General features: G+C 38.4%; 1 non-coding gene across 1 annotated transcript; it reads right to left on the bottom strand.

Moving 5' to 3' along the window:
- Positions 1-5,022: 5,022 nt before the first annotated feature.
- TRNAK-UUU lies at positions 5,023-5,095 on the bottom strand. Its single transcript has one exon. It is a non-coding gene; the product is annotated as a tRNA-Lys (tRNA).
- Between the last annotated feature and the right edge of the window lie 8,208 nt (positions 5,096-13,303).

The raw sequence follows: 13,303 nt of genomic DNA on the forward strand, positions 1-13,303 counted from the left end.
TGCTCTAGTCTAACACTGTCCAATGGAAATATAATCTCAACCACACATGCAATTTTTAATTTCCTGGTAGCCATATTAAATAAGTAAGAATAAACAGTAGAAGAGCTTTTCATCATATCTGTATTTAACCCAGTATACCCAGAATAGTAATGCTTCAACGTGTGATCAATATAAAAAAAAAAATCAATGACACATTTACACATTTTTCATTCCTTTTTTTTTTTTTTTAAATACTAAGTCTTTGATACCTGGTCTGTATTTTTCACTTACAGCACATTTAATTCAGATTGGCCACATCTCAGGTGTTCGGTAGCCACATGCAGGGAGTGACTACTATGTTGGACAGGGGCGGGGGGGGCCCAACTGAACCACTCTGCCCTTCATACCTCCACTCATTATGCATCCTGCATCTACAACATGCTTGCTGTCTCTGGTAAAGTGGCAGCCACCATCCTCTGAAGCCTCTTTTCTAAGGACCTCCTTTGAATCATGACCCATACCCGCCCGGCTGAAAACCCTGGAGACAAAATGGAGGCGGGGGGCTTTCGAGTACAGGAGGGTCTTTATGGATATTCTACTTCATACTAATTCGTAATTAGACAACTGGCAGCTGACGGTGGCCTCTTCTGAAATACACCATCTGTTGGTCGTTCTTATGGGGCAGCATTACGGAAAATGGTACATTGAGGAAACATACCAACTTTGTCTTTGACAAGGCAGGAACTATAGATTTTTTTTTTTTAATTTTTTTAACTATAGCTTCCACCATCTTCTGTTTGCTAGGTACTATTCTAGCATAGCGTGCATTTTTTTTAACATTTTTAATAAATGTGTCTTGAAAGAATATGATAAATAAAAGTGAAAAATTTGGCCCTTTATCCAATGCTTTTACACTTTTATAAATGGCACAGGAGTGGAATATACCATGAAATATCCTATTTTGCAGATCTCAGAGGTAGCGAAATGCCAGGCTGATAGGGATAAATTGGAGGAAAAAGGAAACTCACAGGGCTCAGTGAGTGAGCAGAAACCTGACAAATGATCTCCACTGTGAAGAAGGGGAAGATAATGCATCTAAGAAGAAAATCTACCTTATTTATCAAATGATGTGCTCTGAGCTCTCATTTTCAAGGCAATGATGGAAGTAGAAAGAGGTGGGCTCCTCTTTAAGCACAACAGGGCAATAGGTTACTTAAGTGCTTGAATAAAGCCAGCAAAACTGACCCATAATTGGTCAAGTGTTAGGAAACTGCTCTTTTACTGAACAAAGGCTCAGTATGGACTTAGAACCAGCTGGGTGCAAAGGGGTTAATGAAATGGTTTGCAAGAGAAGCCAGTAGTCAGAAAACCCAGAAATGGACATGCCCATTGGGGTAGGGTCAGCTCTGGAGGATGGAGGGGTGAACACAGATGACAGCCAGATCGCAAGTCCCCACAGAGAAGTGTCTTGGACAGTAGCAGGTGTTCAGAAAAATAGCCAGGAACAAGTCTGATTCATTGACAAGCAAGGCCACCAAGACCCAAAACAGATGCAAATGGCCAGTCACCTCCACAGGGCTGTGAGGCTGAGGTAGGTCTGTGGATTACTGGTGCCGCTGATTTGGTAGATTGGGAAGGGCAGGCAGTGTCCCATTCTCTCAGCCACGTTTTCATGCTAAATATTAGTAATGGGGAAAAAAGACACAACCCTAGGTAAGAGAATGAACTCCAAAGTAAATGTGCAGACACAGGAATGGGAGAGAGGCCAAATTATTGAAACAAGCAGAGCCAGGAGAGCAGAAACTCAGCATGAAGTCATCCCAGCCATAACTTAGCTATGCTACACCCACACAGGTCTGATGCCAGCGTGCCTCTGAAGCTACAATGGTGGCTATCTGGGTTTGGGTGGGAAGATACAGGATTTTGGAGAAATAAGGGATCAAACAACTAAACTTGATGGCGACATCAAGGGAAAGCACATCTAGAGTACAAGGTATCCAGAATTCTTCATGGGTTTCTAGGTCACGTCATCTGAAACAGCTACACTGGGAGGCTGTGTGTCCCCTGTCATAGCTGCACCACAGAAATCAGATAATAGAGCTTCTTGTCACCACATTAAACATCATGGTCACGAAGATCCTTGTGGCCAGCAACACATAAAATTCATTCCAAATATAGGGAACAGAATTCCAGTTTCCAACACACCTTTAACAAACACAAAGAATAAACTGTGTAAGCCTAAGTTTCCTGCTGTGAAAAGACTGTTGCTTCTAGTGGTATCCCTCACTCCATCAAACTGACAAATGGCTAAATAAGCGATATAAATGTAACTTATTATTTTTTCAGCTAAAACACAAGAAAAAGCATCAAAAAGAAACTAAATGGACAGTAATGAAATCCAAAGACAATGTGTGCTCTCCTTTTATGATCAAACACAGAACCATTCATTCGAGGATGATTAAATTTTAAACAATTAGCTACTATCAATTTTCCAATCATTTTTATATACAGAAGAAGGAAAAATTCAGACTGATAATATAAGATTGAAATGCACTGTACATCACCAGCTAGTCATACAAATGTCTAGATTGGAATCCAAAATTATTTGGTATACGAAGAATTAGGAAAATCTCAACACACATGGAATGGTACAACAGACACCAAGACTGAGACTAAAACACAGACATTGGAATAATCTAACCATCAATCATGAGAACTCGAAACAGAGGGAAATACGGAATGTTTCAGCAAAGAAGTAGAAGAAAGAAAAACCAGATGGAAAGATTGAAACTAAAAATAAAAAACACTAACCAACATAAGAACAAATTAATTAATAATGATAAATGTGAAAAAAATTAAAATAAAGATAAAAAAATCAAAGTATCTGATTGACTATAAAGATTTACTGTAAAGCTAAGGTATGGTGTTGGCAAAGGAATTGAAAAATGTATCAATGGAATGAAATAGCATTCAGAAATTATGTTTACAGAAAAACCTGTACATAAATGTTTATAGTAACTTTATATGTAAAAGCTAAAAGCTAGAAACTATTCAAATTCCTTCACCATGTAAATGGATTAAGTATCTGGCATATATCCATATAATGGAATATTGACCAGCAATAAAAATGAGCCAACTATTAATATACACAAAAACCTGAATGAATTTCAGAGGCATTCTGTTGCATTAAAGAAATCTTGTTTGAATCCATTTCTTGGATATTCTAGAAAAGGCAAATATGTCTACAGGGACATGAAACATTAAGTGTTGCCAAGGGCTGTGGGTTGAGGGAAGGTGTGACTAAAGACTTCATGGTGGAATTGTTTGGATAATAGATCCATTTCGTATTCTGATCCTGGCATGGTTCCACAAATTTATACATGTGTTAAGACACATAGAACTGTACACCAAGACAAATTGTCCATTTTAATATATGATATATATATAAAACCTTGCCATCTTTATCACCCACTACCAACATATATGACATATGTATTTCTTATTTAGGGATGTAAATCAAATGCCATTGTCTTCACCAAAAACAATGGAACCACTACCATCACTGGAGTCTACTGGTAATGAAGAGTCAGGGTATCTGCAAGCTAGATTGGATAGAAGCCAGAAATGGTGTCACCTCTGGAAAGGTACTATGGAAAGATTCCTGCCAGATAAACTGTATTTAGTAATAACAAATAACACAAAGAAAAAATAATGTCGAAGACTGTCACGAGGGACCAAATGCCTAGGGCTATGTAGGTTTGCTCTCATATAGATATGACATTTGAACAGGAGCTGTGGTTGAAGTCTCCAGTGACAATATTTAAGGTAATACACAGACATTTTCTAAGATACCTATTGTTCAAGCCAAATTTGAAAGTTAAAAAGTGATGAGGGGTGCCTGGGCATCTCAGTCTTTAAGCATGAGACTCTTGATTTTGACTCAGATCATGATCTCAGGGTCCTGATATCAAGCCCCATGTCAGAATCCTAGTTAGGAATGGAGTCTGCCTAAGATTTTCTCTCACCCTCTCTCTTTAACCCTACCCACCCTTCAAAAAAAAAAAAAAAAAAAATCATGAGAAAAAAAAAGAAAAAGAATCCACAGTGTAATTTTTAGGGATCTATATCGGCACACATCTCTGTAATGAAGCACATACACATCAGGATCGTTATGTCTTCTTGTAGAATCAGCTTCTTTATTATTATGTCCTAGGTCTTTACAACCCTGATAATTTTCCTTGCTTTGAAATCTGCTCTGTATGAAATTAATGCAACTACTCTAGCTCTTTTGATGAGTATCATCATTTTCTGACCCTTTTTAATCTATCTGAATATATATTTAAAGTGGAATTCTTATAGACAACATATAATTGGAAGTATTTTTTATACACTCCAACAGTCTGCCTTCTAATTGGTATATTTGGACTACTGGTGTTTAAATGAATCTTTGATATAGCTGGGTTAGTATCTATCATATTTGTTACTGTTTTCTGCTTGTTGCCTTTGGTCTTTGTCTCCTTTTATGTGTTCCATTTTTCTTTTTCTTTTATTTTTTTTTGTCTTCTCTAGTTTTAACTCAAAATATTTTCTGATTCCATTTTTTTCTACTGTCTTAGCATAATTACTATACTTCTTTTTAAAAAATTTTAGTGGTTGTCCTTGTGTTTGTTATACTCATTTAAAACTGATCTAATTTCTTTTCAAATAAATATGCAAAACTTCTTGGGTAGTGAAAATAATTTATAAAAAAAAATTCCCAATTTCTCCTTCCTATCATTTGTAACATTACAGTGACTCATTTCACTTACCCACAAACTATAATCACTGAATACATTGTTGATACTTTTTTGAACAGTTTTCTATTAGATCAATTAAAAATACGAAAAATAAAAGATTATGTTTTATTCTTATGTATTCCTTTTCTAATGCTCCTACTTCATTTTTATATGCCTGGATTTATGAATTTTTGAGCCTATACATTTTTCCTTATTTCTGTAATATTTCTTTAAAAGAAAAGTTTATTTATTCATTTAGTAATCTCTATACCCAACGTGGGTCTTGAACCCATGACCCTGAAATCAAAAGTCACATACTCTTCCAACTGAGCCAGCCAGGTGTCCCCTGAAATATTTCTTTTAACATTCATTCAAGCCTTATCTACTGGTGATAAATTTCCTCAATTTTCATTCATCTAAAAAAGATTCCATTTCTCCTTCAGTTTTGAAGGATAATTTTGCTGGATACAGAATTCTACGTTGGTGGTTCGTTTCCTTCAGTATTTTAAATATCTGAATTCACTCTCTTCTTGCTTGCATGATATCTAAAGAGAAGTCTGATGTAATTCATATTAATGTTGCTCTGCAATGTATCTATTTCTCTGGAATCTTTGGGATTTTTTTCTTCGTCCTTGATCTTCTATGGCTTGAATATGATATGCTTGGATGTAGTTTTGTGGATTTTTATGTTTTGTTTTGTTTTTGTATTTTGGTGTGTTGCGAGTTGCCTGTGTCTACATCTTGGTGTCTATCATTAATTTGGGGAAATTGCCAGTCAGTATTGCTTCAAATGTGGATTGCTGTTCCTTTCTCTCCTTCTACTTTTGTAGTTGTTCCATAGTTCTTGGATATTCTATTCTTTCTTTTCCATATTTTTCATTTATTTTGGTTTTGGCAGTTTCTTTTGGCATTTTCTTCAAGCACAGTGATTCTTTCTTTGACTGTTTCTAATCTACAGATGAAACCATCTAAAGCATTCTTCAATTCTGTGACCGTGTTTTGATTTCTGTCATTGCCTTTTGATTCTTTCTTACAGTTTACATCTTTTTGCCTCTATTATCCACTGTTCTTGCATGTTGTCCACCTTTCCCATTAAAGTCCTTATTTTATTAATCATATCTGCTTTAAATTCCCAGCCTGATAATTCTAATCTCTCTGCCATCTTTGAATCTGGTATTTGTGCTTACTCTGTCTTTTCAAACTCTGTGGGGTGGTTGTTGTTGTTGTTGTTGTCTTTGCTTTATGGGTTTTGGTTTTTTTTAGTATGTTTTATCATTTTCTGTTGAAATCTAGGCTTGAGTAAGAAAACCTGAGGCACAGAACGCTTTTGTGTGTGGTTTTATTCTATATGGTTAAGGGTTATACTATGTTACCGCTTGCTATAAGTCATATATGTCAGAGGCTGATATTTCCTCTGGAACCCTTGTTTTTGTGTCTCTTATTGTCTTTGAGTTTCCCTGGATAATGTTTTTTAAAGTGTCTGAGTTTTCAATTGTATTCCTCTGTTATCACACATAATCCTTATTTATGTGGTGTATGGGTAGAGGGACAGGAAGAGAAACTATACTCCTGTCAGTACGTATGAGAATTTTAGTGAGCCTGTGCTTCTGGGTTGTGTCATTCCCAAGTGCTTCTCACGTTAATTTTTCTTTCCTTTCCTCTGTCTTTCTTTCCTTTTTTTTTTTTTTTTTTTTTTTTTAATTTATGACAGGAAGTCTAACAGACTTGAGTTGGAACTTCCCTTTACCCAGTTGTTTTGGCTCTGGTAAGGTGGTATCTCTGGGGTCAGGCATTGTTAAGGGCACCGGAGAGCTTTGGATGTACTTCCAGATGTCTAATTTTCCTTCCCCTGCCAAAGTCGGAGGAGGAGGGTGGTTCTCTGATCTTTCCTGCAGGAACCTGGCCAAATTCCTGAAGATAAAATTCACCAAGCTGGGACTGTCCTCACACTGGGCCTCTGGGTATTCAACTCTCAAACAGTTGCACACCGTATCTCCAGAAACTTCTTGATCACAGGTTACACTCATCTTAGCTAGGACTTTTTTTGTTAAGATTTTATTTATTTGGCAGAGAGACAGACAGAGAGCACAAGTAGGCAGAGCAGCAGGCAGAGGGAGAAGAAGAAGCAGGCTTCCCTCTGAGCTGGGAGATCGACATGGGGCTCAATCCCAGAGCCCTGGGATCAGGTCCATAGCTGAAGGCAATTGCTAGTCACTTAACTGACTGAGCCACCCAGGTACCCTAGCCGGGACTTGTTTTTATGAAATTTTTACTTCTGGACTTTGTGCTGGTGAGTTGTGGCTTTGTGCATCTACCATCTGTCTTCTGAATTTTGAGGGCAATGGTTTCCCCTGTGCCCTCAGTACTGTAATGGATCTAAGAAGAGTTCCTAATTTTCAGTTTGTTCAGCATTATTCTTGTGGGATGGAAGTGATGACTTCCAAGCTCTTTACATGTGGGACTAGAAACCAGAAGTCCCCAAGAACTTCTCTCATGAATATCATGAAAAATACCCGACAGCCGCCTCTGAAAAGAGGTGCGCGCAAGCCGGGCACTCCCAGCCCCGGCCAGCGGCAAAATCTCAGTGTGCGATCGCTGCTTGGAACCTCTCTGGCGGTCAGGAGCTCCCAGACAGCCGCCACTGCCTTGGCTTTGGGGATGAGCAAAAGATCCTGCGCCCCCAGGGTCTTTAACTTGGAACCTGCACTGCCAGCATCCAAGGGGGAATTTATTCAGCTTCTGCACCCAGACTGAGGCTTCTGAGACGGAGATCAGGAAGTGTTCCAGGGTGCACCTTGACTGCACCAGAGTTGATATATCCAGCTACATCTGTTCAGTCTTCTCCCACCAAAATGACTAGGAGGAGGAATGCCCAACAGAAGAAAAATACAGAGGATGGACCTTCCGCAACAGAGCTAACGGCTATCAACATAGACAATATGTCGGAAAGAGAATTCAGGCTAACAATTATCCAGGCAATAGCTAGGTTGGAGAAAGCCATGGATGACCAAACAGAATTGATTAGAGCCGAACTGAAAGCGACCAGACAGGATGTTCACAATGTTAGGGCGGAGCTTAAAGCTACCAGGGAGGAGGTCCACAATGCTCTCAATGAGTTCCAATCCAATCTAAACTCTCTCAAAGCTAGGGTAACTGAGACAGAAGATAGAATTAGTGATCTGGAAGACAAACAGATAGAGAGAAAGGATCAGGAGGAAGCCTGGAACAAACAGCTTAGATCCCACGAAAGCAGAATTAGGGAAATAAGTGATGCCATGAAGCGTTCCAACGTCAGAATTATTGGAATTCCTGAAGGGGAGGAGAAAGAAAGAAGTCTAGAAGATGTCGTGGAACAAGTCCTTCATGAAAACTTTCCGAATCTCGCGAATGAAACCAGCGTTCATGTACTAGAGGCTGAACGGTCTCCACCCAAGATTATACACTCCAAAAAAACATCACGACACCTGATAGTCAAATTGAGAAATTATAATTGTAGGTATAATCTCTTGAAAGCTGCCAGGGCAAAGAGGCTCCTTACTTACAGAGGGAAGCCCATCAGAATAACGTCAGACCTGTCCACAGAGACCTGGCAAGCCAGAAGAGGCTGGCAAGATATATTCAGGGCACTAAATGAGAAGAACATGCAGCCAAGAATACTTTATCCAGCAAGACTGACATTCAAAATGGATGGAGAGATAAAGAGTTTCCAAGACCGGCAAGACTTAAAAGACTATGCAACCACCAAGCCGATACTGCAGGAAATATTAAGGGGGGTTCTATAAAAGAGGAAAAATCCCAAGAATAGCATTGAACAGAAATATAGAGACAGTCTACAGAAAGAAAGACTTCAAAGGTAACTCGATGTCAATAAAAACGTATCTATCAATAATCACTCTCAATGTGAATGGCCTCAATGCACCCATAAAACGGCACAGGGTTGCAGATTGGATAAAACGACAGGACCCATCCATATGCTGTCTACAAGAGACCCATTTTGAACCTAAAGATACACGCAGACTGAAAGTGAAGGGGTGGAGAAGCATCTTTCATGCCAATGGGACTCAAAAGAAGGCTGGGGTAGCGATTCTCATATCAGATAAATTAGACTTCAAACTAAAGACTGTAGTCAGAGATACAGAAGGACACTACATAATCCTTAAAGGGACTATCCACCAAGATGATCTAACAATTGTAAATATCTATGCTCCCAATATGGGAGCAGCCAATTACTTAAGAAAACTGTTAATCAAGATAAAGAGTCATATTGATATGAATACACTAATCGTAGGTGATCTTAACACGCCTCTTTCAGAATTAGACAGATCATCGAAGCAGAAAATCAATAAAGAAACAAGAGCATTGAACGACACATTGGACCAGATGGACCTCATAGATATATACAGAACATTCCACCCTAAAACAGCAGAATACTCATTCTTCTCAAGTGCACACGGAACCTTCTCCAGAATAGACCACATACTGGGTCACAAATCAGGACTCAGCCGATACCAAAAGACTGAGATTATTCCCTGCATATTCTCAGATCACAATGCTTTGAAACTGGAGCTCAATCACAAGGAAAAGTTCCGAAGGAACTCAAACACCTGGAAGCTAAAGACCACCTTGCTTAAGAATGCTTGGATCAACCAGGAGATCAAAGAAGAACTGAAACAATTCATGGAAACCAATGAGAATGAAGACACTTCGGTCCAAAACCTATGGGATACAGCAAAGGCGGTCCTAAGGGGAAAATATATAGCCATCCAAGCCTTGCTCAAAAAAATTGAAAAATCCAGAACACACCAGCTGTCTCCGCACCTTAAAGAACTGGAGGATCAACAACAAATCAAACCAACTCCACACATAAGAAGGGAAATCATCAAGATTAGAGCTGAGATCAATGAGGGAGAAACCAGAGATACAGTAGAACGTATCAATGAAACTAGAAGCTGGTTTTTTGAAAGAATCAATAAGATCGATAAGCCACTGGCTACACTAATCCAAAAGAAAAGAGAGAAATCCCAAATTCATAAAATTATGAATGAAAGGGGAGAGATCACAACTAACACCAAGGAAGTAGAAACAATCATCAGAAGTTACTACGAACAGTTATATGCCAATAAGCTTAGCAACCTTGATGAAATGGATGCATTCCTGGAAATATATAAACTACCAAAATTGAACCAGGAAGAAATCGACAACCTGAATAGACCGATATCTAATAACGAGATTGAAGCAGTGATCAAAAATCTCCCAAAAAACAAGAGCCCAGGACCTGACGGATTCCCTGGGGAATTCTACCAAACCTTCCAAGAAGAAATAACACCTATTCTCCTGAAGCTGTTTCAAAAAATTGAAGCAGAAGGAAAACTTCCAGACTCTTTCTATGAAGCCAGCATTACCCTGATCCCCAAACCAGGCAAGGACCATACCAAAAAGGAGAATTTCAGACCAATATCACTGATGAATATGGATGCTAAGATTCTCAACAAGATCCTAGCCAACAGGATCCAACAACACATTAAAAAGATTATCCACCATGATCAGGTGGGATTCATCCCTGGGCTACAAGGATGGTTCAACATTCGTAAATCAATCAATGTGATACAACAAATTAATAGGAGAAGAGAGAAGAACCACATGGTCCTCTCAATTGATGCAGAAAAAGCATTTGACAAAATCCAACATCCGTTCCTGATTAAAACGCTTCAAAGTATAGGGATAGAGGGAACATTCCTGAACCTCATCAAATCTATCTATGAAAGACCCACAGCAAATATCATCCTCAATGGGAAAAAGCTTGCAGCCTTCCCGTTGAGATCAGGAACAAGACAAGGATGCCCACTTTCACCACTCTTGTTCAACATAGTATTAGAAGTCCTAGCAACAGCAATCAGACAACAGAGAGAAATAAAAGGTATCCAAATTGGTAATGAAGAAGTCAAACTCTCTCTCTTCGCAGATGACATGATTCTTTATATGGAAAACCCAAAAGACTCCACCCCCAAACTACTAGAACTCATACAGCAATTCAGCAGCGTGGCAGGATACAAAGTCAATGTGCAGAAATCAGTGGCTTTCTTATACACTAACAAGGAAAATACAGAAAGGGAAATTAGAGAATCGATTCCATTTACTATAGCACCAAGAACCATAAGATACCTGGGAATAAACCTAACTAAAGAGGTAAAGGATCTATACTTGAGGAACTATAGAACACTCATGAAAGAAATTGAAGAAGACACAAAAAGATGGAAGACCATTCCATGCTCTTGGATCGGAAGAATAAACATCGTTAAAATGTCTATACTGCCTAGAGCAATCTATACTTTTAATGCCATTCCGATCAAAATTCCACCGGCATTCTTCAAAGAGCTGGAGCAAATAATCCAAAAATTTGTATGGAATCAGAAGAGACCCCGAATCGCTAAGGAAACGTTGAAAAACAAAAATAAAGCTGGCGGCATCACCTTACCTGATTTCAAGCTTTATTACAAAGCTGTGATCACCAAGACAGCATGGTACTGGCATAAAAACAGACACATAGACCAGTGGAACAGAGTAGAGAGCCCTGATATGGACCCTCAACTCTATGGTCAATTAATCTTCGACAAAACAGGAAAAAATATACAGTGGAAAAAAGACAGTCTCTTCAATAAATGGTGCTGGGAAAACTGGACAGCTATATGTAGAAGAATGAAACTCGACCATTCTCTTACACCGTACACAAAGATCAACTCAAAATGGATAAAAGACCTCAACGTGAGACAGGAATCTATCAGAATCTTAGAGGAGAACATAGGCAGTAATCTCTTCGATATCAGCCACAGCAACTTCTTTCAAGATACGTCTCCAAAGGCAAAGGAAACAAAAGCGAAAATAGACTTCTGGGACTTCATCAAAATCAAAAGCTTCTGCACAGCAAAGGAAACAGTCAAAAAAACAAAGAGGCAACCCACGGAATGGGAGAAGATATTTGCAAATGACAGTACAGACAAAAGGTTGATATCCAGGATCTATAATGAACTCCTCAAACTCAACCCACACGAAACAGACAAACACATCAAAAAATGGGCAGAAGATATGAACAGACACTTCTCCAATCAAGAAATACAAATGGCTATCAGACACATGAAAAAATGCTCATCATCATTAGCCCTCAGGGAGATTCAAATTAAAACCACATTGAGATATCACCTTACACCAGTTAGAATGGCCAAAATTAACAAAACAGGAAACAACATGTGTTGGAGAGGATGTGGAGAAAGGGGAACCCTCTTACACTGTTGGTGGGAATGCAAGTTGGTGCAGCCTCTTTGGAGAACAGTGTGGAGATTCCTCAAGAAATTAAAAATAGAGCTTCCCTACGACCCTGCAATTGCACTCCTGGGTATTTACCCCAAAGATACAGATGTCGTGAAAAGAAGGGCCATCTGTACCCCAATGTTTATAGCAGCAATGGCCACGGTCGCCAAACTATGGAAAGAACCAAGATGCCCTTCAACGGATGAATGGATAAGGAAGATGTGGTCCATATACACTATGGAGTATTATGCCTCCATCAGAAAGGACGAATATCCAACTTTTGTAGCAACATGGACGGGACTGGAAGAGATTATGCTGAGTGAAATCAGTCAAGCAGAGAGAGTCAATTATCATATGGTTTCACTCATTTGTGGAGCATAACCAATAGCATGGAGGACAAGGGGCGTTAGAGAGTAGTAGGGAATTTGGGTAAATTGGAAGGGGAGGTGAACCATGAGAGACTACGGACTCTGAAAAACAGTCTGAGGGGTTTGAAGTGGCGGGGGGGTGGGAGGTTGGGGGTACCAGGTGGTGGGTATTATAGAGGGCACAGCTTGCATGGAGCACTGGGTGTGGTGAAAAAATAATGAATACTGTTTTTCTGAAAATAAATAAATTGGGAAAAAAAAAAACAAACTTCACCTTTTTCTTAATTTGAAGACTTTGTGACTCCCTTAATTAAAAGCATTAAATATTTATCATTAATAAAAAAAAAAAATAAAGAAAAATACCCAATATTGCTGTTGTTGTTGTTACTCATAGTACTAGTTCTGGCTAACATATTTAGACCAAGAAAGGAGACACAACATGTACTGATTTAAAAAAATAAAATAAAAATAAAACAATAAGTAAAATGCTCATTATTTATAGATGTTTATGAACAAGTATAGATAATATTAGAATTTTAATACACTACTAAAAGTAAGAAGAGTACAATTTTGCTAGCACAGATTTTTAAAATAACCAAGGCAATTCCTCTATATCAACAAGGGCAAAACAAAATACATATCTAGGAACTAAGCTCACAAAGAAAGTGCACTACTCTATGAAGGAAATTCTTAAACCTTAGAGTACAAAGAAAGAAAAATATATTTGTTAATCACAAATATATCTATAAATATATAATTTAATGAAATCACACTAAAAATTCAGTTTTTCAAGTGCTCAACAATTTTTTTAAAAAAACTATATGAAAGAATTCAGATCCATGAATAGCTAAATCAGTCTTTAGAAAAAAGAAACTT

Source organism: Neovison vison, chromosome 4 (assembly GCF_020171115.1).
Source record: "Neovison vison isolate M4711 chromosome 4, ASM_NN_V1, whole genome shotgun sequence".
In the NCBI taxonomy this organism is placed as follows: Eukaryota; Metazoa; Chordata; class Mammalia; order Carnivora; family Mustelidae; genus Neogale; species Neogale vison.